This window comes from Echinops telfairi, unplaced genomic scaffold, assembly GCF_000313985.2.
Source record: "Echinops telfairi isolate 266 unplaced genomic scaffold, ASM31398v2 ScPeMD7_18;HRSCAF=68, whole genome shotgun sequence".
NCBI classification, from domain to species: Eukaryota; Metazoa; Chordata; class Mammalia; order Afrosoricida; family Tenrecidae; genus Echinops; species Echinops telfairi.
The window spans coordinates 2,247,754-2,273,378 of NW_022103915.1; positions in this window are offsets into that span (position 1 = coordinate 2,247,754).

Consider the following 25,625-nt stretch of genomic DNA (forward strand, 5'->3'; position numbering starts at 1 on the left):
CACCACATTTTCCCATGCACACATCTGTCTTCAGCGATCATGTCGGGAAGGTAGATATAAAATGACCGTTTAGTTGGGCAAGGTGTTCTTGTATTAGGGGAGTCCCAGGAAATCTTATATTGGTAGGCAAAACAACAACAGAGACAAAACAAAAAGAAAACAAAAGATTGAATAAAAAGAGAGAGGGAGAGAAAAGAAAAAAAACACCCAAACAAACAAAGACAAAAAGGAAAAGTAAAAGGAAAAAGCATACTTAATTCCAGGTCTGTTTGCTGACCTTTATAACTATCTCCCCACAGTTCCTGAGGGGTTCCGGGAACTGCCCCTTCTAGCCTAAATTCTATTCTGGGGGCTCCTCAGGGTCTTTGTAGCTTTGCTTTGCTCCCATTGCTGGTCTGCTGTGTTCCCTTCTTGGTCTGCCCCACTGTGGGGGTGGTCAGACTGGACACACTCCCTGTCATGCGTCCCCAGTATTGTCCTCTGTCATGGTATATGCCAGCTAGGGAACCTCATGTCTCAAGCTGTTGTTGGCCCTACATCCTCTCTCTGCCTTAGCAGCTCTGTGGAGGGACGTCATCCTCAGGGTTAGGTGTGTCAGTATGGGGTCTAGTTCCTCCCTCTCTCTTTTTCCTTCTTGGTTTGCTTCTGTATGGGCATGGCAGGCCAGCCCCTCTCCCCAACCTGCAGGTTGAGTGTTTCCTCTGTAGCTCATATTTCTAGGGGCAGGGGGTCAGTTTGGATCTGATTGGGGCTGGCACTGTAGACCTCTCTAGTCATGAGTTGTTCCATGTGGTTACATTGTCCTCAAGATTTGGTGCACCGTGGTGGGGTCTGCATGCACACTCCCATTTCTGTTGAGACATAACCAACACTTTCCCTCTGGGTGTTTAGTGCCCTACTCCTCCCAGTGCAATTGTCTCTCTCTTCCCTGCACCCTGTTTTCTCAACCCCTGCTCCCCTTCTTCGTGTTGGAATGACATGTCCATCCTTGGGTTTTGTCTGTTCCCACGTCCAGTTGCCTGTATCTCAGCCTGCAACATGTGAGCTAAGTGGCTTCTCTTCTATACCTATTATGCTGATTACACGTACCTCCGTGGACTCATGTTGTACGTGTCCTTTGTGATTGGCTGACTTTGCTTCACATAATTTCCTCCAACTCTTCGATGTGCTTCAAGAGATAATTGGTGCTTTTTCGTGGTGTGTAGTACTCCGTTCTGTGTATGTGCCAGAGTTTTCTAATCCACTCATCCATCGATGGAAATTTAGGTTGTGAATTGCACCATGATAAACACTGGAGCGTGGATGACTGGTCTTGGTCTATTTCTTATCTCTTCTGGGTATATGCCCAGTAGAGGGATTGCTGGATCGTAAGATAACTCAATTTCCATTTGCTTTGAATATTGCCAGATGGCTTTCCACAGAGGCTGTATGTATCTATGTGACCACCAGCAATGTAGGAGAGTTCCAATCACCCCACATCGCCCCCAACATTTGTTTCTCTCTGGTTTTCTGGTTTGGGCTATCCTCAAGGGTGTTAGGTGGTATCTCATAGTTGTTTTAATTTGAATTTCTCTCCTGGCTAATTATCGGGAGCATTCTCTCATATGTTTATTGGCCATTCAAGTATCCTCCCTTGTGTAACTTCTGTTCAGGTCTTTTGCCTGCTTCCTCAGGGGGTTAACTGTTTTCCTCTTTGTGCAGGCTAGGAGGAGATTGTAGATTTTAGTAAAAAAACCCTTTGTCTGTTGTGTCATTGCTAAAAATCCTCCCTCAGTCTGTGGGTTCTCTTGTTACCCTCTTGGTGAAGTCTTTTGAAGCACACCGGTGTTTTTATCTTTAGTATATCCCGCTTGTTGATTTCAGGTTCACCGGTGTGTGTACCTTTCCCTATTGCAGTTAGTCTATGTATTCCCCGAGCCAAGGTTCTTAGGTTTGTCCTGATTCCTTCCTTGATGGTCCTGATAGTTTGGGGTTTTACTTCTAGGTCTGTGGTCCACCTTGAGTTTGTTCTTGTGCATGGAGTGAGGTAAGGGTCTAATTTCATTTTTCTACAGGTGGATATCCATTTTTTCCAGCACCACTTGTTAAAGAGGGCATCCATTTCCCACATGATGCTTTTTGGGCCCTTGTTGGAGATCAGTTGTCTATGGGTTTGAACTCTTGTCGAAGATCAGTTGTCTATGGGTTTGAACTCTTGACTTTACAGTTATCAGCTCAGCCCTAACCCACAGGACCACCAGGACTCCTTAGAAGTCAGATAGTAAGATAGAGATAAGTTGACAGGTGCCATCGAGTGGACTTCATTCCCGGTGACCTTGTAGAGGGAAGTAGTGCATTTCCTTCACAGCCACTGGGCCGATTCGACTCTCCAAGGGGCTCCCTCACACTTGCTGGCCCTGTGACTCACCAACCACGATGGCCACCGATCTTTCCTGATGGCATGTCCAAAGCACATGAGTCGGACAATGTTCTGCTGCAACCCATCTGGTTTTCAGTGACGTTTTAAGAAATACCTGTAGCATAGCTTCCAGCATCACAGCCACCCACAAGCCACCACAGTACAATGAGCAGGCCAGTGGAGGGTGGGGGGAAAACCCAACCATCTTGATGTCAACATACACCCTGCCATGCCCAGCTTTGTGATTAGCTCTATTATTTCTCACCTCAGCTTTGGGTGATCTTGTCTGCCATGTGTGGGCAACAATAGCTAGCTCAGCACAAAATTCTAATGACTGCAGCAACCGGCAACATCATGATAAATGGAGAAAAGGTGGACGTTGTCAAGGGATTCACAATCAGTGCTCATGGAAGCGACAGTCAAGAGGTCAAACCACGCATTGTATCAGGCAGATTGGCTGCGGAAGGCTTCTTTAAAGTGTTAGGGAAAAGAGGTGTCTTTGAGGACCCAGGGGCACCTGACCCCAAGTCATAGCATCTTCCATGGCTTTACATTCATGCAAAAGCTGGACAATGAAGAAGGAAACTGAAGAGGAATTGATGACCTTTGAATTATGGCAAAGAATATGGAAAGCACATGAACTGCTGGAAGAACGAACTCTATCTTAGAAGACATACAGCCAGAGTTCACCTTAGAGGTGACGATGGTGAGACTTGCTCTCATAGACTTGGGACTGCAAGAACCAATCCCTAGAAAAAGACATCAAACTTGGTAAAAAGAGAGGGTCAGTGCAAAAGAAAACCCTCAGCCAGATGGCTCGGTACAATGCCTGCCTCCATGGGCTCAAACTCAAGGGCTGGAGCAGGGTGTGGGACCAGGCAGGGTTTTGCTCTGTTGGACCTGGGGTGGCCATGAGTGAGAACAGACCCAACAGCCCCCAACAACAGCACGTGAACTCACAGGAGAGAGAAGGCCCAGGCCTTAGATCAGGGGTCCTCAAACTACGGCCCCGGGGCCACATGTGGCCCACCGAAGACATTTATCCGGCCCGCCGGGTGTTTTTGCCGCAGCTGCCTGTCCTGCTTAGCAACAGACTCGTCCAGTGTGCATAGGAATTTGTTCATAGTTTTTGTAAACTATAGTCTGGCCCTCCAACGGTCTGAGGGACAGTGAACTGGCCCCCTGTTTAAAAAGTTTGAGGATCCCTACCTTAGATGAATGTGTCACCCTGTGTGGTTGTGGAAAAAAGGGAAGCCAAGCACCCACCTGACTTGGGGAGAGGAGGTCCAGAGAGACCAGGCACATGGCAGCTGCCCCCAGCCCACCTTCCTCCCACCCAAGGTCAGATCTGGGAGTCCCTCGGAAGTGAGTCAGACTCACCCCTCATGAGCTCTCAGAGGTCAGAACACAGGGCTAGCAAGAGCTGGTAGAGGGATGGCTGTTGGGCACTTGCTCACCATAGCAACCTGTCTAGCAGGTGAGCCTTTGCTCAGAAGCCTCTGGAAGCACTCATTCGGTCAAACCCTGCTTTCCTTCCAGATCAGCAGAGTTGAAATGCAAATATTATGTTGCATGATCAACTGAGTGGCAGGCTGAGCCATTCTCCTCCAAACAGATGGATGATGCTGTGAGTCGTAGGGACACGGCTGGGCCCTTTGGCAGTGACCACAGACAGGTCCCAACCCAGCCCAGAGTGTGACTCCGAAGACTGGCTCCAATGCCTGCCTCAATGGTGGGGTGCCCCGGCACGTCCAAGTGATCTGGGAGCCTCCTTTGGTCGTTTGAACAGGTGGCTGAAGATGATAACCAGCAGCAGGGTTGTTGGGACACTGGGTTAAGTGAGAGGACTTGGTGCGCCGCCTATACACTACGGTTTTCTAGACAATATCAGGGATAATCCATTAGAGGTAATGCCCACACCCTTCCTTCTCTCCCAACCCCCTTCTCTCTCACTGCGGTAGTTACATAATTGCATGTCAACTTGCGAAGGGGTGGAGTCTAATCCGCCAATCAGGTCACAGCCAAATAATGCCTCTATGTGGGCATGGCCTTCTCCTGAGGATTCTGGGAACACCTATTGTATTAGTCTTGGTACTTTGGAGAGACAAATCCACAGCAACTCATGTATAAGAGAGAGTTTTATGTAAAGAAAATGTGCATCACGAAAACATCCCAACCCAATGCTGCCCAAGTCCACAAATCCAACATTAACCCATTAACCCAACACCAGTCCACAAAGTCCTCCACCTCACAAAACAGAGGCAATGATGCCGACTGCAGGAGGAAAGCTGAGTCAGTGAACAAATAAGCATCTCAGCACTAGCAGGGGTCTTCACATGGCTGCTCCAGCACTCAGGGTTGCATCGGGATAGGTCCATGTGGCTTCTCCTTGGGGATGTCTTGTAGGAAGTCAATCTTGCAAGCTGAAGCAGGGAACTGCTAAGGCAGCTGCACCCTCGTGCGACCATCACAAAGCAAGAGACCCGAGAACTATCAAGGTGAGGCTCACCACCCATTTATCCCTCCACCTTTCAATTAGCCCCACATATGATTATTGGCCAGGTTGGCACAATTAACTAACTCACCTGTCTTCCTCCCTGGAGGCGGGAGGCACACTCTCTGCTTCATCTTCCTGCTGACAAGACAGGACACAGAGTTGTGCTGATAGAGCCCAAGTCCTGGAGCTGGAGGAGCCACATAGAGACCCACACCAGTGCTGAGATGCTTCCACCACCACTGGATCCAAAAGACTTTCCACCCACTGGCCTGTGGTCTTGCTGGATTTGGTGTCATTGCATGTGTTGTGTGAGTCTGAAGAGGAAATGATAGACTGGTATCAGATATATGGGCTAATATTGGATTTATGGGCTTGCTCTAGACTGGGCTGGGTTGTTTTCTTAATATGCAATTACTTTTTGATATAAAGTTCTTTATTACACACATATGAGTGTCTATGAACTTGTGTCTCTAGTCCACCTGGACTCACACACCCTCCCTCCTCTTTCTCTTTCCCCCTCCTTTCTTCCTCTCTCCTTCCATTTCTTTCTTCCCTCTTTCCCTCCCTTCCTCCTTCTGTGCTTCCTTCCTTCTCTCAGTTCTTCTTTCACGCCCCCCCTTTCCAATCCTCCTTCCTCCCTTCTGCCAGGCACCCCTCTCACTGCGGGGGTTGGGGGGTTGGGGGTGGGAAGCTCCTGAGTGCCGCTGTTGGAGCTGGCCTGGCCCAAAGGCTTCCTTCCAGGGTCCTGGTCTGGGAAAATCTCCTCTGACAGCTAATAGGAGAGGATTGATTTCCAAGCACTTTCTCCACGACTGACATCTCCAAATTGCTTCTCCATCAAAAGCAACACGCAGCACTCTTGTTTCCTCAATGGTCACCCCATCGAGGCTGTGGGTGACATCAGAATGACTGACAGGCCACTGGCGTGGGTGCCCAGGGACCACCCACATCGTTGCCTCCGGGCCCTGGAAGTTTCAAATTGCAACCCGGGCTGTCTGGAGTGCAGAGAGGGCCATTTGATCTCAGGCCCTGGGCAGGCACGCCCATCTGGGACCCCAAATGGCCCCTTCGGATGGACTTCCATACCCTGAAATCTCTGCCACCTTCCGGAGCTCGATTTCAGCTCCTGGGGGACGACAAAGCTTGGGGATCAAGGAATACACCGGAGAGATGCCCAGGCAGGCCGAGCTCCAGCCAGCTGAGAGGCTGTCCATGTGTCCCCAGGCTCCGTGGCTCACATGCTTTGCAAACTTGCAAAGCCACGGTCCTCTCTGCTTCTGTTTCCCCACCCACAGCTGGGCCTAGCCCTTCTCCCCTGGGGTTTGGTGGGGATCGTTATAAGTTCAAGATAGTTTGAATCCCTCACTTGAGATCAGCGGCAAGGATTGAAATGATTTCCAGGCTGGCTGTCGTTGAGTTCATGCCAATGCCTGGTGGCCTGGGTCTGCTGGAGCAGGACAGAGGCCCCCTGACCGGGTGACCAGCTAGCTCTCTTCACCCAGGAGCCAAATGCCTTCACTGGTGGCCCCACCCAGTATCCCCTGTGGGTGTCTGCTACTTGCTAAGTAGGGTAGACATGCAGCTTACGAAGAAAAAATAATAACACATACATCGGCATTCTACAGTCTCAAATAAATAATTGATTTTCTTGGAAAACTCCCACCTTCTGTTATTGTCTCTCAGCAGAGAAGTTTTTCCCGTGGGGGCTGGGTGGTGACAGGTGGCAAGCAGCCGGCGATGGCACCGTGTCCACCCACGGAGGGTCACCGGGGTGACCGTGACCTGGTGTGCGGGGTGAGGGGGGGCGTGTGGCCCTCTGGTTCTGCCCATGACGAACTTCCCGTGTGTCCCTGGGAAAGGACAGTGCCTTCCTCATTTGTCCCAGCACTGTCCCGCAGACCCAGCAGGAGTGGTGTGCGTGTGATGCACGCCTGCTGATAATGAACCTGTCGTGTGAGCTCGTGTCAGGTTGATGCCTCACATTGGGCTGTGCCGTGCCGTGTTTCATGATCCCCTTGGAGCCACGAGATGGTGGAGAAGATGGAATTTGGGAATTAAAAATATATATATATATAAAAATAAATAAAGAGAAAGAACGCGCAACCCCACACCTATGGTCTATTTTCTTCTTATCTGTTCCCGGCCGTGGCTGCAGCTAAAAAGCCCCTCCTGCGACTCTGTGTGATTAATTAGGATGGTGGGTTATCTGCGAGAAGCAGATGTGTCTAAGATACAGGCACGCACGGCTATCTTGGGACACTCTCGACTTGAAGAAACCGAACCAAACTTGGAAGTTGCGTTGTGTGTGTGTGTGTGTGTGGTGGGGGGACAAACGCATCTAAAAATAATGTACGGGTCTGATTCCCCCCCTTTCTTCTATAATGAGTATATCTTTTGGCTCTGGCTTTGGAATGTTCTGGGGTCCTCGAGATCCATGCATAATTCCCGGTTCCTTCTTTGCTGCCTGGCTTGCTGATACATTTTTAAAGAGCAGACAGACAGGGACAGCATGCTGTCCTCCTGCGGCCCCTCACAGCAGGCTGCGGTGGGATGCTCCCAGTGGCATGTGTAGGGTGCCACAGAATACATGGGGCACTGGGGCCGGGGCCTTCCAACCGTGTGCTCGGGCCCTCCTTTATATCATGGCGGGGCACGTGCTCTTCCCGGGATGGCAGGGCTCTGCTGCGTTGGAGGCCCCGGGAGGCAGCCAGCTTACTGGACGCGCTGGAAGCCGGTGTTGCTGGCTGGCTGGTAGCGGAAGGATAAGAGGATGGGGTAGAGTTGACCTAGCGGCTCCTAGGGCGTCAGCATTGGTCTGAGCACTGGGCTGCCAACTGCGAGGCTGGCAGCCCCCCCCCACCCCCCCAGCAGCTCGGAGGGAGAAAGACAGGGTAGTGTGCTTCTGCAAAGATTTCCAGTCTCAGAATGGAGCGGTTCTCTGCCCTACGGGGTCATGAGGAGTCAGAATCGACCTGATGACAGTAGATTAAAACAAAAAACAACACAATAACCACCGAGTCTCGAGTCTCATAAGGACCCTTGCACACTGTGTAAGTGTTTAGCTGCCAACGGAAGGGGAGAAGTCTGTGACAGCCTGCTTCCACGAAGACAACGGCTTTGGAAGCCCGCCGGACCGCTCCTCTCTCCCTCTCACAGGGCCGCAGCGTGGCTGTGGGTGCTAGTTACATGGCTCTGACTCGTGGTGATCCGTGCCCAACAGGACCATCTCGCCAGCGGCACGTCCATTGCAGTGCGCGGATTTGGAGGCCTTTCAAACCAGGGGGCTGGTCTTTGGGTGCCACACAGGACAAGGTTCGGCTGTGACCTGGGGCTTCACTGGGGGACTTCGGGCGGGGGTGGGGGGAATGGCCATGGCTTTCTGTGCTGGGAGGTTCCACGGAAACTCGTTCTGCATCCTGGCAACACACAGACCCGAGAGTTGGATCGACGGGCAGCCGCGTGGTGCGTGGTGACTCTCAGGAGGTCAACCAGAGAAGTTCGGGGGGCTGCCAGATCTAATTGGCATGCGTCCTTTGGGGGTCTAGGGTAGTTCGAGGAGGGGGAAAGAGAGCAAGGGAGGGGCATCAGCAGAGCGGAAGTTGCTCCCCTCACATTGGGGGTAGGGCTGCCAGATGTAGTCAATAAAAACATTGGCATTTGAACTTCGGGCATCTGTATGGGGACAAACAACTCAGGGTTCTTCTTAAATACAAATTTAATGATTTAAATGATAACCTGGATTTCACCTGGTAACTAGTCATTGCCTTTTATTTTATTTTGCATCGTGACATTTTTTTGGCTTACATTTAGCATCTTTACACTCTCTGTTGCCTGGAGCTGGGTGTGGCTGGGTTGGCTGTGGGCAGAGGCCGAGCTTGGAAGGTGTGAGGCCGGGGTTGCTGAAATGCCCCTGGGCATTTTCTGTTCACATGTCACTGGTTCCCGGGGAATTGCAAAGGAGGATGGCGTGCTCTGTCTTGGGGGTCTCTTCGAGTGAAGGAAGACACACCTCTCCAGGGACCTGTGCTGCGGTCATCAGGGAAGGGTGAGCCACTGGCGGGGATGTTCTCCCAAAGGCACGAGGCACATGGAGTCAGCTCACTCTCGCTCTTGGGATGCATCTCTGTGTCCGTCTGGGTAGACTAGAGAAACAAATTCATAGACACTCATGTATATGAGAAAGAGGTTTATATACAAGAGTAATTGAATATTGAGAAAACGTCCCGGCCCAGTCCAGATCAAGCCCATAAGTCCTATATTAGCCCATATGTTTGATACCAATCTATAAAGTCCTCTACAGACTCACGAAACACATACAATGATGCCAAATGCAGGATGGTCACAGGCCAGTGTGCAGCAAGCCTTTGGATTCAGTGGCGTTGTAAGTATCTCAGTGCTGGCAGGGTCTCCATGTGGCTCCTCCATTTCCCAGGGCACGGGGTCTATCAGTGCAGCACCATGTGTCCTGTCAGTAGAGCGTCTCCAAGGGAGTGAGCAGAGAGAGAAGAGCCTCCCACCTCCAAGGAGGAAAATACAGCAGTCCCAGAATTCTCAGCAGAAGGCCATGCCCACATAGAGGCTTCACTGGTTATTTCTTGATTGATGGGCCAGACTCCACCCCTTCACTTGTAATCCTCTCAAATTGACACCAGATTACGTAACGACCACAATATGCCTCATCAGACCACACACAAGTGACTCTGGCATGGTGGCAGTTTGTGGGTGAAGAATGGATGAGGGGCAAAAAAGCACAAGAGGAGCCTGGGGAACTCCTTATTGATTCCATCTGGAATGCTTGATATTTGTCCCCCTCCTCCACCCCCATTAAGACACCCCCTTGAGGACTTGTGTCTAAGGGGAAAGGGTCCTTGGGTCGAAGACCTAGTTCCTCCCGGACTAGTTGTGAGCTACCTGGCAAATTGCGTTGATCTTCTGCATCTCTCCTCTTCTGAAACGGGCTTGAAAGAGACAGGTTGCCATTAAGAAGGGCTCGGGGGTGTAAGGCCCAGCCTGGCCCTTTGTTGGGTCTTCAGTAACTGGCAGTCCTTATTCCTATTTGGACAGGTGTGCCCCCATCATGAACACTGCCACATGGGGTGGTGAGATGTGCTTGGAATACAAACCCTCCCTCATAAATGGGAAGCTACTTCGTGGTGAGCACATACGCATCGACACCATGAATAATGAAAGAATGTGTCTGGATTACGCGTCAACATCAAGAAAGCAAGCATCCTCACAACTGGGGAGTGACCTTCCCCTGGAGAATCCAGCAGTCTGGGGCCGGCCCTGCATCACCTGGCAGATCAGCCACCTCCAGGGACTCGGTCGGCCTTCCTGTCCATGGAACAGAGAGACGCTGGAGGGACAAGCGCAGGGCTGGTGGGTGGGTGGGGTCAGGTTCCCATGAAATCCAGAGAAGGACCCCTTCTACCCTCAGAGAATGAGCTGGGGGGAAATTCCTCCAAGCAACTTTTTCTTATGACGGCTATTTTCAATTTTCCTAAAACTTCGCCCAACGAGGCCCCCCGTGACTGTCCTGTGTCCTCCAGGAGATGTGGTCAAGTCCCCCTGTGGTCAAGTCGCACAGAGCAGCCGCCGTACTTGCTTTTCTGAGCAAACTCCTCGCCCCATGTTTCACTAGCCCGGCAGATATGCTCAGAAGCCCCTGTTTTAGTTTGACCTTTTAAAAATTTATTTATTTTTAATCACTTTATTGGGAGCTCTTAAAGCTCTTACAACATTTCACACATAAATTATTTCAAACATATTTCTACATGTGTTGCCATCATCCTTTTCTAAACATTTGCATTCTCTTTGAGCCCTGGGTATCAGCTCCTCTTTTGCCCCTCTCTAAAACCCACCCTCCCACCCTCGTGACCCCTTGATAAATGATTATTGTTTTCACGTCTTACACCGACCACTGTCTCCCTTCACCCACATTTCTGTTTTTTGTCCTCCTGGGGCAGGGTTATGTGCTGATCATTACAATCAGTTCCCCCTTCCTCCCCTCCTCCCTTGATCTTTCCCCCAACCCTCCTGGTAGCGATACTCCCAATTCTGTTCCTGAGGGGTTTATCTGACCTGTATTCTCTATGTCGTGAGCTCTTATCTGTGTACCTGTGCACATGCTCCAGTCTAGCCAGCACTGAAAGGGAGGACTGGGCTCATAATAGTGGGGGGTGAGGAAGTCTCAAGAACCAGAGGAATAGTGTGTGTTTCATCAGTGCTATGCAGCACCCTGGTTGACTTATCTCTTCCTTGTGACCTTTCTATCAGGGGATGTCTTATTGTCTACAGATGGTTTTTGGATCCCTGCTCTGGCAAAGCCATTGTTTTATTTGGACAGTAAGTTAAGATAATGCCCAAGCAAACTTGTCTGCAGCTCCCCCCCTGCTCACAGAGATGTGCTTACACACTCCGGGTTTGGAGTCTCAAGCTCATTGCCAGCAAGTCAATTCTAACCCACAGCGATCCCGTAGGACAGAGGAGAACTGCTCCTGTGGATTTCTGAGGTAAACTCTGTAAGTGAGTGGTCTCATTTTTCTCCCTCAGAGAGGATGGTGGTTTTGAACTGCTGATCTTGAGGTTTACAGCATGCAAATATGAACCAGAACCCTAGTGATACTCTTTGACTTGTGCTCATACATACACACACGTGCGTGCTGAGTGTATATCCACAGCCTAGCAAACCACCTGGGGTGCAGCTGCAGAAGCTTCCCAGACATGGACAAAGGCTCATGGGATTGGTTTACTGGTTGGGTCGACTTGGGGCCATAGACTCAGGGACCTCTTCGTCAGTGGGCCTACTGTAATTCACCAAGACCCAGAGCTCTGAGCAGCCGTCTCAGAGACAGTCACTGGTCTCCTCTCTCATGGAGCAAAGAAATTGAAGGAAATCAAAGGCCCAAAGAAGAGACAAGTCCCTAGGGCCCCTGGGCTCCACGAACCCCATCTCCTCCTCACCTGAGACCAGATCTAGAAGGGCTCCCGCTGCTAGCGTTCTCACAGAATGGGAGAAAGATGCAGAACCAACTCAGATTCCTTAACGAAGAAAAAGCGGGGAAAAGGCCAGATTGACTGGACCAATAGAGACTAGAGGGATGCCCAAGCCCTTTACCCTTCGAACTTGGGTTTGAAGCCATTTCAAGCTGAAACTTTAAGTGAATATGTGACTCACAAGTGATATTGTTTATTTTATAAGACAACGCACTGTAGAACTAGCTTGCAACCCGAGGTAACTGCTCGGAGACCAATGAGCCAACATTGCCCCGACAGCAAAGGTGAGCGGGCAAGGAGACGAGATGCGAGGAAACAGAACAAGCAGAATGGACCGCAGACACCTTGGAAAGCGTGCAGTGCAACGGATGATCTGAAACAAGCTATGAAACATGCTGACGGGGACCCTAATTTGATCTGTCGACTTTCACCGAAACCGAGCTAAATGATCACAAAGCGAATAAACAGAAACGAAGGACAGAAGTGTTCCCTGTGGTGGGCTGGGTTTAGCAGAGCTTCTAGACTAAGACAGACTGGGAAGAAGGGGCTGGCGGGCCATTTACATTAGCCATCCAAACCTTAAGAATCACAGGAGACGGCTGCCTGACCTGCGGTGGTGGATATGCCCTTAGGGAATCAGTCACTGGAGAGGATGTCTTGTCTGGTGACAGAGAAGAGCCAATGAAGGCGATGATGGAGCCCCTCCGTGTGATCGAGTGCCACGACGGCCATCGGACTCAAGTGTGGCGGCCACAGTGAGTATGACGCACGACCAGGCAGACCTCTGTTCTCTTGTTCATCAGGATGCCCTGGGTCCAAGTTGGCACACTGACAGCTCATAGCAAACCAAGGTCCCCCAACAGGAGGGCACGGAACCTACTCCTGACTAATCCTGGGGAAGCAATGGGACTGCTGGACCCCGGGGAAGAACCCCGCGCCAGAGAAGCGCAGTGCAGAGGGGACAGAGAAAGGCCGGGCAGGCCCCTATACTCGGCACCTGACCTACCCTGGATGCCAGTACCAGGCTGACACACCATCTCATTGCTGAAGCCAGTTTGAATCTGAACTTGCTGTACCTTGTAAGTATCCCAGGTGGCATGGTGGCTTAAGCATTCGGCTTCTAACCACAAGGTCAGCAGTTCGAAACCACCAACTCCTTTGCAGGAGAAAAGATCTAGGATTGTAGCCTTCAGTTCAATATGGATTACAACTCAATGTAAAGAAAACCCAAATCCTCAGGACTGAATGAACAGTTAACGTCATGACCAATGGAGAAAAGATGGAAGTAGCCAAGGACTTTGTCTTGCTTGGACCCACCAACAATGCTCACGGAAGCAGCAGCCAAAGACCAAACTATGCATGGCATTGAGTAAATCCACCACACAAGACCTCTTTCAAGTGCGGAAGGGCAAAGATATTACTTTGAGGACTAGGGTGCCCTGGCCCAAGCCATGACCTTTCAATTGCCTCGCACACATGTGCAAGGTGGACATGGACTAAGGAAGACTGAAAAGCAATGAATGCACTTGAATTCCGGTGCTGGAGAGGACCTTGAAGGACTGCGGACTGCCCAAAGAGCAAACAAGTCTGTCCTGTGCAGCCAGAATGATCCTGTGTTAGCTGGGTAGACTAGAGAAACAAATCCAGGAGGCTCATATGCATATAAGAGAGAGTTTTATATAAAGGGTAAATGTACATTAAGAAAGCATCCCAACCCAGTCCAGCCCAAGCCCATAAGTTAGATATTAGCCCGTATGTTCAATACCAATCTATTAAGTCCCCTTCAGACTCGAAACACATGCAATGATGCCAAATACAGGAAGATCACAGGCCAGTGGGCAGAAAGCCTTTGGATCCAGTGGCATTGTTAGCATCTCAGTGCTGGCAGGGGTCTCCTTGTGGCTTCCCTAGTTCCCAGGGCTGCATCAGGGTAGGTCCATGTGGCTTTCCTTGGGGATGTCTCGCAGGAAGTCAGCTTTGTCAGTAGAAGGTCTCAAGAGACTGGGCCAGGAGAGAGAATGGTCTCCTGCCTCCAAGGAAGAAATACAGGAGTTCCCAGAATTCTCAGGAGAAGGCCATGCCCACACAGAGGCCTCATTGGCTACGATCAGATTGACAGACTAGACTCCACCCCTTCACTCACAATCCTCAAATTGACAATGGATTATATAACCACCAGAGATCCCTAGAAAGGAAGATGGCGAGACTTCGCCTCCTGTGCATTGGACATGCTGTCAGGAGAGACCAGGCCCTTGGACGAGTCGAGGGGCAGGGAACAAGAGGAAGGGCCTCCAGCAGACGGATGGACACAGTGGCTGCATCAGTGGCCCCAATCGTGGCAGCGGTCATGAGGAAGGCGCAGGGCTGAGCAGTGTTTCCTCCGGTTGAGCAGAGGGTCCCTGCAACCAACGCAGAGGCACCCGAGAGCAACAGCAAGTTCTGGAAGTAGCTCAGCCTTTCTTTGTAGCCTGTCTTAGCCTGGACACTCCACCAAACCCTGTCCACCATGACCGACGCTGCTGGTGGCAAAGCTTGCAGCATCCCAGCCACACACAGGCCATCTCCCTAGGGCAGACCGACATCCCCGCTTAAGCGACTTGCTTAGGGAAGATAGCAGTGGTTTCGCCACCATATCAAATCTTTGGGTCCCAATTAACCAGTGGGTGCCCCCAACACCCCCTCACCCGCACAGACAGCCTCATAGCGGAAGCTTCCTCGAGTGCTCCACTTTGACGTAGCCTCCACGGGGGACGCGCTGTGATTCATCTCGGGCCGCGGTGAGCTCATTAGGCCTTGTCGAGTGGTGCCCCAGATGCTGGAAGGGAACCAGAATGCTGCTTGCGCCTACGGTGAGTTTCTGCCTGGAGATGCTGGCGCCTTTTAGAGGTGATATGCCAAGACAGCCATCGAGACACGCACAGGCTTTCTGGGAAGAGACAGGGTATGAATTATTAGCAAGTAAATAAATAAATAACCATTTGATTCTGTCAGCGCAGGAGGAGAAAGGATCAAGACAGCCCGCGCTTTCCTGTCACTTGATTGACGGCATTCTAAACTTGAGTTTTTGGCAGGGGGTCGGGAAGTATTTTTGGGGGGAAGCAAACTTAGAAAACCAGGAGGAGATAGTTCGATTTCAACGAACCCAGGCGCTCACTGTCCAGACAGCACCCATCACAGCACGTGGCAGGGTCACGCCGGGGCTGCTCTTGGCCCCTATTAAAACCACCGACTTCAACATGACATCCAGTGCTTTCTGTCCTGGTGTGAATTATCCCGCACCCCACGCCCACCGCCTCACCGATCAGCTTGTCTTACTTTGGGGGTTCTTGAGTTCCTCGGATGCCGGAACTGTTACCACTGGCATCTCAAACGCCAGCAGGGCCACCGGTGAAGGACAGCTCAGGGGGACTTCCAGACTGAGGCCGGGGCCACAGCAGTGGGCAGGAGCAGGCCAGTGACAGGGAAAGTGGAGCAAGACTGGGCAGGGCTTTGCTCTGGTGTACAGTTGGCGTGGACTTGGCAGCTACTTACAACAACACTAGTCACTGCGTGCAGTGATTCTTTTCCTGCAGCATTAATTCTAAGGTTGAGAATCGTGCGTGGGCCATCATATTCAAGGCATTGTTCGATTCCTTTTGCTTAGACCCAAGCCAGCCATCACAATGACAAAAATGGAGTCCAGTGGGTACTGGATTGGGTGCTTGGCTAGAATGCCGCATGATGAGAATCGGCCGGAATTTTGCCCGGAGTCTGGCTTTGCCCACTGAGCTCAGCAGCTTCGAGGTCCTCCCAGGCTGGGTGCGCCTCAGGCCAATTTTCCCTTCCCACAGCTCGTCTGTCTCCTCTCCTCTCCCGGCTCTCCTCTCACCCTCTTTTCTCTCCCCGCTTCTCCTCGAAGCTTTCTTCTCTCGTCTCCTCTCCCTTTCTTTCCCCTCCCCTACAATCCTTGCCCGGTTTTCTCACCTCGCCTCGTTGTCTCTCCTCTCCTTGCTTCGCATCCTCCTCTACCACTGTCCTTGTCAAGTCTGCCCACTCTTCTTGGTATGAAGCGGCGCCTCGTTGTCATTGTCGTTAGGTGCTGTTTCGTTGGTTCTGACCCATAGCGGACCGTATAACAGAACCATACAACCGTACAACAACCAGCCTGGCTCTGGTGGCGCCATCCTCACAATTGTGACGTTTAAGCCCATTGTTGCAGCCGCACGTCAGTCCATCTTGCCAGGGGTCTTCCTCTTTCTGCTGCTGCCCCTCCACTTCGCCGAGTCCCTTTGCCAGGGACTGGTGTCTCCTGACCGCATGGTCACAGTTCGATCCCGCGCTTTCCGCTTGCTTCTCCCCCAAAGCGAGGGATGTGGAGCCTGCGCTTCTGTGGGACTTGCACCCTCTGTTTCGCTCATTTTAAGTTTAGCCGAGTTGCTCGTTTTCTCCTTGCTATTGAACGTGGGGAGTTCTTTGTGTATCTGGGAAGCCAATCGTTGGCAGCACGAAGGCTTTGCAAATTACGTTCTCCCAGTCAGCTTTGCCATCTTATTCTCCAAGCATTGCCTTTGCAAGAGCCGAAGCTCTAAATTTGACCTCTACTTGGCCAGTCTCCTTTCATGGCCCATGTTTTAGTGTTGCATCTAAGAAATATTTTCCTAACTCAAGGTCCAAAATATCATCTTCTATGTTTTCTGCTGGATGCTTTGAGGTTTTGAGTACGACATTTAGGTCAACGATCTATTTTGAGTTGATTTTCCTAGAGACAGCAAGGCTCATGAGCATTTTTTTCTTTCAGGATTTGATTATTATTTTTTTTTAAGTGAAAGTTTTCACATAGAATTTGGCTCCCTTTCAACAATTTTTATGCACACTGTTCCATGACATTGCCTGAAGCTTTCACAATGTGTCGGCTTTCTCATTACTTCTATTCTGTTTGCTCTGTTTCTATTGATCTAGCCTCCCTTTCCCTCTTTGCCTGCTCATCTTCACTTTTGGGTAAATGCTGACTATTTAGCTTCATGAAGCTAATTGTTTAAGGGAACACATTACTCCCAGGAAATAGTGTTTATTTGGCAATTAGATCTATAGTTAAGTGTGACCTCTGGACAAGGTTTCAATTGTAGGTTAAAGGGTGAGTGAGGATAAGAGTCTCAGGGGTTCGTGTATAAGTCTGTTTGTTTTTCTATGAATTTGAGTTTTGCTCTTTGTTTCGAATCCTGAGTTCTGATTGGGACCTTTGATTGTGTCCCTGGTCAGAAAGGTTGTTGGTGGTGGCTGGGTACCATCTATTTCTTTCTGGTCTCAGAGGAGGTCATGAGTTGTGTGGACGGTTAGCCCTGTGGGACTAGTTTCTCGCTTAAGTATTTTGTTTCCCTCATTCTCTTTTACTCCAGGTGAGGAGAGACTGAGAGTTATATCTGAGATGGCCACTTGGAAGCTTTTAAGTCCCAGATGCTACTCACCAAGCTAGGGTGTAGAATATTAACTTTACAAACTGTATGCTAATGGACTAAGGTATACCATGAGACTATGATCCTGAGCACCTCAGTTCACCAAACCAATCCCAAAGTTGTTTGCAGATGCCTGGGACGTCTCCCTAACTGCCACCTATGTAGTTTATTTTATCTGTGAATATACATGAAGCACACACAAAGCATGTGTTTTTATATGCTCTATGCTGGGACTGTTGGATAGGCATTGGATTGCTGACCACGAGGTTGGTGGTTCAAACCCACCAGCCAATCCTCAGAAGAAAGATGAGCTTGGGTGACTCTGTAGAGGTCTTGGAGACCCTATAGAGGGCCTCTACGAGTCAGAGCTGACTCAATGGCATTTGTTTCTTTTCACAGACGTACTTATATCTGCACTTTGTTTCATGTACTTTGGACATGTTATCAGGCGGAACCAGTCTGCAGAAGGGTATCTTACTTGGTGAAGTGGTGTCGGCAGAAAACGGGAAGACCTTCAGTGAGATGCCTGGACTCAGTGGCTAAGCATGGGCTCAGACATAACGATTATGAGGATGGTGAAAGATTAAGCAGAAGAGTAGAGATACCAGGAGGATTAGGGGAGGGCGGGGGGGAGAAAAGGGGAATTGATCCCAAGGATCATCTTAGAACCCCCTCCCAGGGGAATGAATAACGGAAAAGTGGGGGAGGGGAAATGGAGGATGATGTAAGATATGGAAAAGATAATCTATAACTTATCAAGGCTTTGTGATGGAGGGCGGGTGGGGGAGCGAGGGGGAAAATAGGAAGCTGATATCAGGGGCTCAAGTGGGAAGAGAATGCTTTGAAAATGATGATGGCGGCACATGTGCAAATGTGCTTGACACACTGGATGAATGTATGGATTGTGATGAGAGATGTAAGAGCCCCCAATAAAAGCATTAAAAAAAAAACTTAAGCAGTGTTTTATTCTGTTGTTGGAACGGACTCGACAACACCCAGCAACAACAACAACAATAATAACTCTACATGTATGCACTCATGCTTGCCTGCTTTCCTATAGACACAGGTGAATACATTTGTACTGGTGTAACCAATGCATACATATTTTTTGTTATTTGTGTTGTTGCAAATTGGATATATTAAAACATTAAAGGAAGTTGTCCCTTTTTCTTCTGTACTCGAATGGCTTTACTGACGTGGCTCAAGTTGTGCAGACTTAAGTCTTTCCCTTTAGTTTTACAAGGTCCATGCTGGTGCTGCTGGATAAGCAGTGGATTGCTGACTACCAAGTTAGTGGTTCAGTCCCACCCCATGCTCCTCAGGAGAAGGATGAGCCTGTCTGCTTCTGTAAAGATTTACAGTCTTGGAAGCCCTATACAGGGCTGCTGTGAATTGGAGTTGATTTTATCTTTATTTGGTCTTTCTGGTCATCTAACACAGCCTAAACATGTCTGCTATCTAGGAAGTGATTCCCCGCCCGCCCGCCCTCCTCCCATCCCCGGCAACCTTTAAAGAATGTTGCTTTCTCCGTGTGCATCTACTTCTAATTTTTTATTTTAGTGGGGCCGTACACTAGTTTTCCTGTAATGGACGGATGCCCCTCAGCATAATTAATGCTCATCCATATTACAAGATGATTGTGAGCTCTCTTTATTCTTTATAGCTGAGTATTCCACGGTGTAAGCACATACAGTTTATCTACTTAGACATTGGCAGGCACTTAGGCTGTCTCCATTTTTGCTGTTGTGAACAGTGCTGTCGTGAACACCGTGTGCATAAGCCAATTTGCGGTGAAGCATCTGCTCATACCCTCTGTCCATTCGTTGATTGGGTTGGTTGCCTTTGGGTTGTTAAGTTGCTGAAGTTTTCTATTTATTTTAGAAATTAGACCCTTGTCAGTTAAGTCATTGCCAAATATTCTTTTCCGTTCTGTAGGTGTTAAAAAAAAATCTGGCATGGTGGGTTATGCATTGGGTTGCTAACTGCAAGGACAGCAGTTTGAAACCACCAGCTGCCCTGCAGAAGAAAGATGAGGCTGTCTACTCCTGTAACTAGTTACAGTCTTGGGAACCCATAGGGGCAGTTCTGGTCTGTCCTACAGGATTGCTATGAGTCAGAATTGATTCAGTAGCAGTGCATTTGCTTGTTTGTTTTTGGTTTGGTCTATATGTTTGTCATTGTCCCAGTACCAAGCTATTTTGATTACTATGGCTGTATAGTAAGTTTTGAGATCAGAAAGTATAGGCCTCCTACTTTGTTTTTCTTCTTTAATATTGCTTTAGCTACGCAGGCCTCCTTTTTGCCACATGACACTGGAGATTAGTTTTTCCATTTGATTAAAGAATATTGTTGGGGTTTTGATTGGGACTGCATTATATCTATAGATCATTTTTTGTAGTATTGATATTTTACAATGTTGTCTTCCTATCCATGAGTATGTATTGTTTTCCATTTGTTGTGCAGGTCTCTTTTAGTTTCTTGCAATGCTGTCTACAGTTTTCCTTTTACAACTCTTTTCTATCTCTGGTTAGGGTCATTCCGAGGTAGTTTATCCTTGGGGAGCTATTGTAAATGCTATTGAGTTCTCATTTTATTTTTCAGAGTCTTCTTTGTTAGTGTAAAGAAACTGAATGGAATTTTTTGTGTTGGTTTTATGCCCCATCTCTTTAGTGAATTCTTCTATTCATTCCAATAACATTCCCCCCTCCCCCCGGTGTGTTCTGTGTACAGGATCATATCATCTGTGCATAAAGAAGTTTAATGTCTTCCTTTACGGTATAGATACTCTTTAGCTCCCCTTTTGCCTTGTTGCTCAAAGTAGGATCTTCCATACACTTGAATCAGAGTGGCTGTAAAGCACAATTTTGCTTCATTTCAGTTCTCAAGGGAGTGCACTCAAATTTCCTCGTGAGAGTGATACTGACTGTTGGTTTTGCATGTCCCCCTGATGATGTTGAAAGGCTTCCTTTCTATTCCTATCTTTTGGAGATTTTTTTTAACAATCAGGAACGGATGTTTGATTTCATCAAATGCCTTTTTCTGTCAATGGAGATGATTATATGTGATTCTTTCCTTTGGATTTATTTATGTATTAAATGATGCTAGCTGATTTTCGAATGTTGAACCATCCTTGCATCCCTAAAATGAATTTTACTTGATCATGATGTATCATTATTTTTTGATGTGTTATTGAACTCTGTTGGCTAGAATTTTGTTGAGAATTTTTGTTCCTCTTTTCATGAGGGATTCTTGGTCTCTAATTTTGTTTTTTCAGTTGTGGCTCTGCTTGGCTTTGGGATCAGGGTATGCTGCTCTCACAGAATGAATGAGGCTATAGTTCTTTCTTTGCTGTGTTTTAGAATAATTTGAGTGGATTGGTGCTAACGCTTCTCTGAAGGTCAGGTTAATTTCTCTAGCGAAACTGTCTGGGCTAGGGATTCTTTTGTCAGCAATTAAAATTTTTATGACCTCTTCATTTTTTCCTTTTGTTATAGGTCTGTTACAATTGTTGACCTCTTTTTATATTAGTTTATTAGTTATGTTATTAGTTTATATTCGTATATTAGGTTGCCCAGGGCTAGACGTTTTTTCATTTCTTCTAAGCCTTCAAATTTGCTCTAGAAGAAGTCTTGAGCGTATTCTTTTTATCTCCCTTAGTTGTGAGGCATACCGCCCCGCCGCCCCCACACGTCTCATTTCTTGGTTTGGCTATTTTCATTTTTGTCAATGTTATTGATCCTCTCCAGGAACCAACTCCTAGTCTTGCTGATTCTTTCTATTGTTGTTGGGTGTTTTTGATTTCATGTATTTCTGCTCTGATCTTTGTTTTTCTCTCTCCCTTTTCAAAGGAAGTGTGAGAACTTCCTTTGCTTTTGTAGTTATTCAAGTTGCAAGATCCAGGTGTTGACAGTTACTCTTTCTTTTTCATCTTTTAAACTTTTTTTTTTAAGTGGTGATTTGGGTTAAAATTTACGGAGCAAATTGGCTTTTCGTTCAATATGGCGCAGGCATGTTTTTCTGTGACATTGATTGCAATACCCACAATGCTACTTCCTTTCTGCGATTCCCATTTTCATCCATCCTTCGTTTCTGGCCTTTTCTCATATCCAAGCTTTGTCTTTGGACACATGCTCCCCTTTTGATCCGGAATGGAAGAATTTTCTAAGTAAGGCATATCTCTTCCATTACTGTTCATCTTACACACCTGTTTATTGTTTGGCTGAAAGTTGAGTCAAGGGAATGAGTTCAGTTCAGTTCTAGGGTGTCTTGGGGCTATAATCTGAGGAGTTCCACCAGTTTCCATCAAACCAGTGAGCTCAGTAATTTTTATGACTTTCAGTTTTGTTCCACATTTGTCTCATGCTCTATCTATCCAGGATCTCCTACTGCGATCTCTTTCAGAACAGTCAGCAGTCAGAGTCCAGCATAATCTACTTCTTCTGGCTTCCAGGTCAGAGAAGCTGAGATTTGAGGGGTCATTTACCTTGGGATGAATGGTTTCCTTGTGGCATTGACTTTCTTCAATTTTCTTTGCCCCCAGATGGGGAGAGGTCAATGACTGCACCTTAGACAACCTCTCAGAAGCTTTTAAGACTCCGGTCACTACTCCCCACAGAAGGATCTGGAACATTGTCTTTGTGGGCTCTAAAACTCCAAACACACTGCCATGGAGTCAATGCTGACTCTTCGTGACCCCACTACGGGTTTCCAAGACTGTAACTGTTTACAGGTGTAGAAAACTCAGTCTTTCCCCAGAGGAGCTGCTGGTGGTTTTGAACTCCCGACCATGCGGCTCGCAACCCAATGCGTAACCACTATGCCACCAGGGCTGTGTTGTGTTAATTGACGGTTTGTCCTGAGACTATGGTCCTGAATGCGCAGGCCCAGCCACTCATTCCTTCGAGCCATGACTATGGCTACGAGGGTTTCATCCGTTTCCCCCAATTATGCTCTATGATATTTATAGATATAGTTGCAGCGCACACACATACACATGTAGAAAAATCTTCTGTCAAACTCATCTGCTTTCATGGGTGTTGTCTTATCTGGCTGCCCACTCCTGCTCGCCTGGCCTGTAGGCACCCGGTCATCTACTCATGAACTGTTGCTATTCCTGCCGTCGCCGGGGCTGCGCATTCCACAGGATCAGTTTTTGTCCCTCCTACGGCCTGTGCTCCTCCTACTGTCTTCCTTCGTCACAATCACGTCGTGCTGGCTTACTACACACTGCCATTCTCGTCACCTGCGTTACCACACCTCTCCCCTCTAGTTCACGACCTACCCTCCTGGCTCCTCCCTCCCCCGGTGACCTTCAAGTAATGTTCCTTTCTGTATGTAAACCTGGTCTTGACATGGTTTGTGTTTTTTTACAGTAATGGTCTCATGCAGTATTTGTCCTTTTGTGATCCACTAATTGCTCTTTATTCTTGTTTTTAACGTGTGTGTTGACTGCTACAAATTCTCTGAGCACTGCTTTGGCTCTGTCCCAGCGGTCTTGGTATGTTGTGTTAGCATTTTCAGTTGATTTTAAGTATTTTTAAATTCCATTTTTAATTTCTCCTATTACCCGATCATTTAAAAGTAAAGTGTCAGTTAGTTTCCATGCATCTCCCCGTCATTTTGTCGGCGATTGTTTTCTGTGTTTATAGCATTGCAGCCAGGGAAAATGCTTAATATTGTTTTGAATTTACTAAAGCTTGCCTTGTGTCCTAACGTGTGGACTACTCTGGGGAACGTGTGGACCGGAGGAGAAAGCAGTTGGCCGGTGTGTTCTGTATGTGGTCCAGGGTCAAGCTGGTTGTGTGATTAGAGCTTTCTTCTGTGTCTCTGCTGAGTTTTCTTCTTGCTGTTCAGTCCATCAGGGAAAGTAACGTGTTAAAGTCTCCTGTCGTTTCTGTAGAGTTGTCTGTTTCTATTTTCAAAGCTGCGAGGGTTGGTTTTGGGTACTCTGAGCTCTGTCATTGGGTGCATAAATATTTATTATGGTTATGTCTTCGTGGTGGATTGACCCTTTAATCATTATATAATTCCCTCCTTTGTCTCCGATAATGAATTTTGCATTAAAAGTCTATTTTAACAGATGTTATTATTTTCACTTCTGCTTTCTTTTGGTTACTACTGGTTTGGCACAAATATATATATATAATCGTACTTGGATTTTTAACCTATTTATGTCTTGGTGTCTGAAGTGTGTCTCTTGTGAGCAGCATATTGACGGGTCTGTTTTTTGCCTACTATATTTGTGAATATATTAATAGCACATATAAATACATTCATAGAACTATCCTCTGTCAAAACAGCATATAATTGTAGGTGCCATCTGATGGCGTGTGAATTACATGACACGGTATTGGTTCACAAGGAGCTCTGGTTGTGCTGCTGGGGAAGCGGCTTGCACTTGGAACCACAGGGTGGATGGCTCAAGCCCACCAGCTGTTCGGCAGGAGATAGGTGCATCTGTCTTCTCAGGTAAAGATGCATAAAGCTTTGGAGAAACCCTATACAGGCCACTCTGAATCAGAATCGACTCAATTCCTGTGGGTTCGGCTCCCTTCCTCCTGGGCCCCTGGACCCCAAAGACTCTCACCTGCCTTCTTATAGTTCTCCTCCGTGGTCCTGGTGTGTGTTCTCCTCCCCGGGGTTTGCTCTGCAGTTTCCTACATGGTGTCTTTGTCTCCTACTGGGTATCCTACTGGGCAGGCCATGAAGTTGCCCTTCCATGCTCCTCACCTGGGAGCACTGATAGCTGGGTCTCAAGGTGGCCGGCTGTGCCCGTGGGTCTCCTCGTTAGTGGTTTTCATCTGGTTTCCCTTCCGTTCCATGTTTGATCTAATTCTTCATCCTTCAGTTTGCCGCTGAACGGTCACCTGGGTCTCTTTCCAGTGGACTTCTCATACGTTGGCTGGGGGGCGAGGGTTGGAACACCTTACTAAGCCGCCATCTTGCCCAACTTCTGGCCTATGGGCTCTGGATTCCCTCTTGTACGGACGGCCAGGCCACTGTGGGGAGAACAGAGGGATGGACTGTGTCGCCGGGCATCCAGTTCAAGCCCAGGTCTCAATCCCCCCTTTGCCAAGACCACGAGGCACAGCAGGGGGGAGCTGCCCCAGGGAGCCCCAGAAGGACTTCGTTTGGAGTCAGGATGCTGGAGCCAAGTCTTCCTCCTGCCATTCACGAGGGAGAGACCCCAGGCAGACCACCCCTCTGCCGCCAGCCTCAGTTCCCTCATGCACAACGCAGAAGCAGTATCCCTTCCCTACGAAGATGACCGACTACCTCTCAGGGCCCTGATCTTGACGGCTAACAGAACGGTCAGCTTGTTCAGTAGGTGACGGGCACAGAGCGGGCACCAGGACGCACAAGGAAGACCCAGCACACAGAGCTTAGCTCCAACCCCCACAGGCAGCAGCACACGGCTCCTCCTGGGGCGGTGAGTCCGGACTCACAGCCTTTCTCCAGCGGGCTCTTTCTCCGCCCCTTGGGCTGACCCTCCAGGCCACAGCTCTCTCCAAAGTCTCTGCTGGGGGGAGGCTGGCGAGGTGGCTCCATCCAGCTTCTGCAGGGAGGGAGCTCAGCAGTGAAATTGAAGTGTTCATGGAAGGAATTCTGTGGCCTGAGCGAATCACGGACAGACAACGAAAGGCTTTACAAACACGGCCAAAGGGCGGACCACCTAAACCTGAGACAAAGTGCCCCCACCCCCCACCCCCATTCCCCTCAGCCCTAGCTGCAGTCCACTGCAGAGCAACAATGCACAAAAGGGTGCCAAGAATGCATGTATATTTCCTTTCTCTTTCTTTATTATTCCCCCCTTACCTTTCCCTAAGGAGCTTCTGTACGACCCACACTAATTGTAGGTTTTTCTGAAAATGCAGCATGAATCATTTATAAATAAAGAGACTTTAAAATCCCTGAAAGACTCCCTGAGGTATTCAGTATTTCAGCATAAAATAACTGTTAAATGGAGTTATTCTGAATTAGCTTTTACTGGAAAGTGTTGAAAATAAAGTTTTCTTTTCACTGTGACTGTTGCAGTAATTCTTTTACACAGTCTCCTGGGGTCATTGAAAACCTATTTCCATAATTCAGGTTTAAGCAAAGCCGCCCCCTGTACAGGCGAGTGCTGAAGACGAGCTGCAGAGGAGGGGGGCTCCTGCACTGAACATGCCCTCACACTGTCACACTGGACGCAGCTGGGACCCCGGGGCAGAGACCCCAAATGCCTGCAACACTCACAAGCAACGACAGACCGAGAGGCACAGGGGCAGGGAGAGAGGCAGGGCTCTGGAGTCAGACCGCGCAG